This window comes from Aethalodelphis obliquidens, unplaced genomic scaffold (genome assembly GCF_003676395.1).
Source record: "Aethalodelphis obliquidens isolate GAN/ISIS:26980383/991018 unplaced genomic scaffold, ASM367639v1 scaffold34, whole genome shotgun sequence".
NCBI classification, from domain to species: domain Eukaryota; kingdom Metazoa; phylum Chordata; class Mammalia; order Artiodactyla; family Delphinidae; genus Aethalodelphis; species Aethalodelphis obliquidens.
In genome coordinates, this window is record NW_020837978.1 from 21,262,444 (window position 1) to 21,269,789 (window position 7,346).

The 7,346-nt window shown below is 39.3% G+C and overlaps 1 non-coding gene across 1 annotated transcript; it reads left to right on the plus strand.

Annotated features, from left to right (window-relative positions):
• The first annotated feature begins 1,284 nt into the window (after positions 1–1,284).
• Positions 1,285–1,356, plus strand: TRNAP-CGG (transfer RNA proline (anticodon CGG)). The gene has a single exon. It is a non-coding gene; the product is annotated as a tRNA-Pro (tRNA).
• Positions 1,357–7,346: the final 5,990 nt, after the last annotated feature.

The window sequence follows — 7,346 nt, forward strand, 5'->3', positions numbered from 1 at the left end:
ATTCCACTTCCTAGTTTGTAGGAATCATATTGCTGTTGCTCACATGATTTCTTCTTTGGGGGTGTGGGAGAGAGAGGGGGCTATGGTCTCTTCTTATAAGGGCACTAATCCCATCATGAAGGCTCCACCTTCATGACTTCATTTAGACTTAATTACCTCCCAAAGGCCCCACCTCCTAATACCATCACATTAGGGGTTAGGATTTCAGCATATGAATCTGGAGGGACACAAACATTCATAATGGCTGGTTTATGATGAACGAACAGGAGTTAGCTAAGAGGTTTTAGCTATGATTATGAGGTGTCATAAGGATGTGACATAAACAGGGAAAAAGAACCATCTTTCAAAGGAGCTGGCATTTCAGATTCCTCTCTCAATCCTTACTGAAAAGCCAAAACCTTCTTCTAAAGCTAAAGAGATATACAAGAGGGAGCCAAACTAAGCATTCATCTGCCAGCATTGCCATTTTTCAGAGAAGTCTTATGAGAAACTCAGCAAGCAGGGATGCCAACCTATAAAGAATTTGAAGACAACTGCTTGCCCTGAAGAGAAGGTCTTTGCAAGCTGTTTTCTAAAGTGTTAAATCTTTGAAGGATTCTGTTCTCAGTCCTAGCAGAATATAGAGATTTCAAAGTCATAAAACAGATGCAATAATAATGACCTGTACTTGGCGTACAATCCTGTTTAGGGGACCACGTGTTGAAATAATATCTTGACAAAAATGCTTACTTATGAAAAAGCAAGTTTTAGGGGACTTGTCAAAGAAAATGTCAGACGATTTCCACTATGAAAATAAAGTATAGAAAACTAACATGAATGTCACTCAAATTATTTGTCACACCACGAAGTATCAATACATAATTAAATTGGGAATATGTACTTCTTTAGATAAAAATATGGATCAAGCCTGAAACTAACATAATATTGTACTCAACTATATTTCAATTTAAAAATAAGGATGAAAAATAGAGTACTGCCCTAATGTAACCTTTATTATGTAATCTTGTCAAGTAAATCACAGATTAGTCTACTGATGGAATTCACTTAGGAGTAGTTATTACACAATTGACCGGAGGAAGGATGAAAAATTTAGTAACTTGAGCCTAAGCTAAGAGGTCATCATAAGGCCCCAAAATGTATATTGGTTGCAATTTAAATACAATTATATTGATTAAATAGTCAGGAAAATTGGGGCTCATCCTTCTGACTCAAAGTGTGGAAAAAGAAATCTGATTCTAATTCTCTTTATATTAAGTATGGGTGTGCTTTTTGTTCTGCAGAGGTGGCTCGTTGGTCTAGGGGTATGATTCTCGCTTCGGGTGCGAGAGGTCCCGGGTTCAAATCCCGGACGAGCCCACCTCCTTTTCGACCAATTGGAATAAGGAATCAGAAAAAGTATTTTCTCTACTACTATTGCCAGAAAGATGGGCTTTCATTACATTGACAGCAGGATTGCCTTCGGAGAAGCTGGGTGCTTAATTCCAGATCTCCTTGACTGGGAGGTATCAGGAGTGTTGATGCGAGTTTGCTGGCGCCGGCCCAGTTCCAGTTCTCCAGTGGATCCCTTCCCGAAAGTCAAGAAGGAAGGCCTTGGGCATCTAGTCTGTGCGTACGTGTGTACGTGCATACGTACGTGCGTGTGCGTACTTGACTGAGTAGGGCGGGGAAGCGTGAATTATGGTCAACATGTACCTTCCTTCGTCTCGTAGAGACGTGAATATTCATTTCCGCTGCTACGTCCAACTTGAGTGATCATTTTCGGAATCGCAGCATTTACTGCTACCGCAATGACTAAAGTAAGTCACCCCAGCTGCTGCTGCCGCGGCTCCCACTGTAATCGACCGTTTACATTTAATCCCACTGTAATCTACCTCTTTCTTTTCCTGCGTTGCGCCACGGACCTGCATTCCCTGGTCAAAGTTCATTCACTTTTTCACTCAACGAATCGATATTCAGTGAATACTGCGTGTCAGCCTCTGCTGGATGCCAGGAATGCGATGGAGGACCAGGAATTAAAAATTATAATAAAAGGTTTTGTTTCAATGGAATTTAATATCACAAGTAACTAAATGTTTACAATTATCATGCGTCCTATGAAGAAGTGTAGAATTCTCACAGAAGCACATAGCACCAGAGCCTACCTGTAGATTCCGGGGAATATTGCCGGCCAGAGTTTTTCCCCCCGGAGAGAAAAACCACGAGGAGCAATCGCTAATACTGGAAGTTCAAGGTCTTCCCCACCCCAAACGTGGAAACTTACCAGTAGCCTTATCCTTGGCCCCAGGAAAAGCTCTCACTTTGGAATTGTTGAAAACGCTCAGGTGAACTGATTAGTATGGAAATTTGGAAGATGAAAAATAGATGGAGAGGAAGGTATTAATCCAGTTACTTTGCTCATGCTAGCTAAATTATTTCCTCAGAATAACCGTGTGGTTATGTGGCCCAAACTGAAAGTGGACACACACACATACACACACGCACACACACACCACCGCAGTTTCTTCCCTGCTTTATGACACCACAGAGGCTCACCTGGTCCTGCTCATCTTGGTGTTCTGAAATAGTATGGATCTTTTTACCTTTCCTTGTTCTGTTTTATCTTTCCCTGATCAGCTTTGGGAACCCATTCAGTATGAAGACACAGGTCCTTATTCAGAAGTGGTGTGTAATATATTGTCTCTTTTTATATACAAATATAAATTTATAATTTATTTGTAATTTAACTTTATAATTTGGAGTAGATGGTGTCATTCATTAAGCTTGAGATTCAAAAAGAATTTCCTCCAACTCCTGTCCTTTAAGAATTTTCTCAGAATTCAAGAAGTCAGTTTTATGCCATCTAAGCAGATTGAACGAATGATCTTTCTTCAAGGGATTTTACTATCCCAAGAAGGATGAGTTAAACATATTGCCTGATAGTAAATGGCACAGGCAGATCACTTCATCATATAGCCCACAATCAATAAACTGGACTCATAATCTCATTTTCAGTTATTTGTAGGGCCTAATTATATCTATAGATCAGGAACCAAAGATCACTAGACATCTAAAGTTAATGTCTAATATGAAAGACAGAGATAAAAGTGAACTAAAAAAATAGAGGAAAATATAATGCAGAGAGGAGAAAACATCTCAGGAAAGTTATTATAACTATTCTTGTTTTTTAAAGAGAATGCTGAGTAACTCTTAAGTACAGATGTCTCTTAAAATTGAAGTTGTGAGAGTAGATATGAAAAACGTAATGGAGTAATTGGAATAAAATGTAAAAGACATCCTCAAGAATGTGGAGTAAAAATACAAAGGCAACTCCAGCAGTCATGCTCCTTGGTATATACCCAAATGAGTTGAAAACTTATGTCCACAAAAAAACCTGCACATGAATATTTATAGGAGCTTTATTGATAACTGTCAATACTTGGAAACAACCAAAATGTCCTTCAGTAAATGAATGGCTAAACAAACCGTGGTTTGTACAATGGACTATTATAGTATAGTCCATTGTACAATGGACTATTATTAAGTAATAAGAAGAAATTAGCTATCAAGCCACAAAAGGACATGAAGGAAACTTAAAAGCATATTACTAAGTGAAAGAAGCCAATTTGAAAGGCTCCATATTGTATGATTCCAACTACACGACATTCTGGAAAAAGTAAAAGTATAGAAACAAAATGTCAGGAGTTCTCAGGGTTATGGGGGCTGTAGGGATGAAGATGTGGAGCACAGGGCAGCGTAATTATTCTGTACAATGCAGTAATGATGGGTACGTGTCATTATACATTTGTCAAAATGCATAGACTGTCTGAAGGGAAGAGTAAACCCTAACATGAATCATGTTAATAATAATATATTAATATTGGTCCATCAGTTGTAACAAATGTACCAAAATAATATAAGATGTAAATAATAGGAGAAGCCGTGAGGGATGGGAGGAGGTATGTGTGAACTCTGTACTTTTTTTTTTTTGAACTCTGTACTTTTGAATTAATTTTTCTGTAAACCTAAAACTACCAAAAAAAATAGAGTCTATTTAAAAAGTATAAACAGAATGTAACTAGGAGAGAATAATAATTTTTTTTAAAAAAAGTAGTGGAGACATCCTGGAGGTTTAAAATCCAAGAATAAGAAACTCCAGAAAAAAGGTAAAGCAAGAAAATAGAGAACACATAAATGAGAAAATTAGAAACAAAAAATTCAAGCTAATTTCTCAAACTGAAATACATGATTTTCCAAATTTAATGATGTAATGGAGGTCCCAGAACAGTGAATGAAAATAGAAACATACAAAGGCATATCTTTCAGACATTTCAGAGCATTGAGGACAAAGAAATCATCCTGAAAGAGAGAAAAACTAATTGCAAATGAAGCATAGTAATTAGAATGACTTTGTAATTCTCAAAAGCAATACTGGAAGCTAGAAGAAAGAAAATATTCCCCAGCCTAGCATTCCATACCCAGCCAAGTATTCAATCAAGTGTTAGAGAAACTTGAAAGATATTCTCCAATACCCAAATATTCCAAAGTCTTATCTCCAATAAACTCTTTCTCAGGAAGCTACTTACTTGGGAAATGGGGTCTCCAGGGGAAGAAAGTATGCAGATGATGGTGAAGGAAGACCTCAGGATGAAAACCGTATAGCAAGTATAAAAAACACCCAATTTCTTTTGTCAAAAATTTATGGTTATTTGTGGTAATTTGAGAAAAAAACTAATGTTCAGGAAACAAAACATCATGAGAGATCAGTGAATGATATTTGCCAATCATAGTATATGAACAGTGATACTAATTCAATACACATTATGATATAATTATATTTGGAAGAAACTTTGATAGGAAGAGTATCTGTATCTGTATATGGTGATGTTTAAGGTGAGAATAGAGAAGTGAATCTTCTTTTTGTATAAGGGGTAATCAATAGAAAATACTAAACTTAAAAAAATCAAAAAGTAGAAATAAAAGCATCAGTATTAATTAGAATACAGTTTTGTCTTTGTAACAAAGACCCCAATGAACAGTAGCTTAAAGGAAGCAGAAGTTTACTGATCTCTCATGTAATAGTTTGAAGGTATAATCAAGAGCAGGGTGATACTTTGGCTCCAGGATGTTGGTTCCATTCTTCTATCTCATGGATCCCTCCTTTCTATGGGTTGCTGGGTCCAATCTCTTTATATTTCAGGACACCTTCATTCCTATGATGTTGCCTTTTCCAGCAAGTAGATACAGTAGGAAGAGAGAAGTGAATGGTATTTCCTTCCTCTTCTGGACATAACCTGGAAGTTTTACATCCACTTTCTCTCTAATGCCCTAGTTTAGAAATTGGCCACATGACCATACATCAAGGAAAGTTGTGCATTGTGATCTTCCCATGGGTGGCTATGAACTCTACTAAATTTCCATTTCTTGGAAGGAAAGCACAAATATTGATGGCAACTAGCCATCTCTGCCATAGCATGATATTTGGAGACATGTTGGTAAAAACAGAAACAAAAAGCCAAATGGCTGAAAATCTTTGCCTCTACCAAAGAGGGAGAGGAACACTTTTTTACATACACATATTTCTGAATTACTTGATATTTTTTAACATGTGTGGTTAACTTTGGTTTTAAATTTTTAATTAAAAAAATAAGCTTTAGGGGCTTCCCTGGTGGCGCAGTGGTTGGGAGTCCGCCTGCCGATGCAGGGGACGCGGGTTCGTGCCCCGGTCCGGGAGGATCCCACATGCTGCGGAGCAGCTGGGCCCGTGAGCCATGGCCGCTGAGCCTGTGCGTCCGGAGCCTGTGCTCTGCAATGGGGGAGGCCACTGCAGTGAGGGGCCCTCGTAACAAAAAAAAAAAAAAAAAAAAAAAAGCTTTAAACTGAGAACCAGGTATGGATAAAAAAATTTATCCAGGTTAAAATGAAAAAGGTCGAGAGCACCCCGTGAGGGAAATAGGCTTGTCAGGAGACAGGAAATAGATTCTTCTTGATACAAAATCATAAATTGGACTAAGCATGGAAAACAAGGTGGAGGGAAGTGGGTTAAATTGAGGTTGAGGATCCAGGCAGGACAATGCAACAAACACTAAAATATAAGGACTTTTCCAGGTTAAGAAGAGAGGTTAATTCTTTGGGACAAGCAAAGGGTGGTCTTCACTCAAGAAGATGTTAGAGCAACCTAAGGTAGTGTCCCCACGCTTAGAGTGTGAAAATGCTGCAGGGATCCGTTCCTACAGGATTTCCCCTGTGTTTCCTGTTGTTCGTCCTGTTGTGGTTGATTTGCTTGGGCTTCAAAAGAAAAATCTTCATGACCACCTTCCATTCTCAGATTTAGTGATGTTTCCTGATCAGCCACTCACGTGCTTCAACGCTCCAGCCACAGTGATTTCCAACAGTTTTCTAGATACTACTCACCTTTGATCACGTGCTTTCCTCAGTCTGGGACACCCTCATTTTTTGCACCTCTAGAAAATTTGCTCTTCAAGACTCACCTTCGATATTACCTTCTTTTGTCAGGCATTTATGATTCATTATGATTAGTCAGAATTAGTCCCTACTCCTCGTTCCTTCATGTGCATTTTATTCATTCCATGAAACAAACCAATCAAAAACCAAAAAAAAAGCAGCTAAAATAGCTTTTTTCACCCTTTCCCAGAATCATTTTCTCACTAGAAGTGAGTCTCAACATTTTTAGCATCTCATCCCTTGGAATATAGAATGAAAGTTGGGAAACATTTCCCCTAGAAAGCCACTCAATAACACATAGGAATTTGGAAGGAAAACAGAATTCATTGTTCCTCAGATGCGGATGACCCGGGAGGAGAGCCCCACGAAGTTAAAGATTCTTCTCTATGCAATGTCACCCGAAAGTATTGTAGAAGCGGCAATAACACGGAATAGAAATTGAGCCCTATTCAGATCCGTCGTCTAATTTTCCAGACTGTCTTATTAACCACGAATTAGGAGTCCACATTCGCCAGCTCCCCTGACAGCGACTCCAGTGGAACAGGCTCTGGGAACCTCTGCCCCTGCGGACAGCCGGCCGCGCTCTCGGGCCGCGGGCCCAGGCTCCCCTGACGAGGGACGGTGACAGCAAACTGGCCCAGCCCAGGTTGGGAGTGAAAGCCCAGGCAGATGTGTTTCTACCACGTCTCAACCAATTTTATGACTCCTGGGAAAGCTAAGCCCGTTTTTTGCCCCCGTCGCAGCTTTTCCATCCCAGTTCTTTGTCCATTCGTGTGGAAGCTAGCCACCTCCACGTCTCCCAGACGTCTCTAAGCCGTCTCCTAAGCGTCTTTCTCTCCGGGATAGCCAGCGAGTTCCCAAATATAAACTCTGAAATAAAGCATGCCAAGCGGTCATTGTAAGTG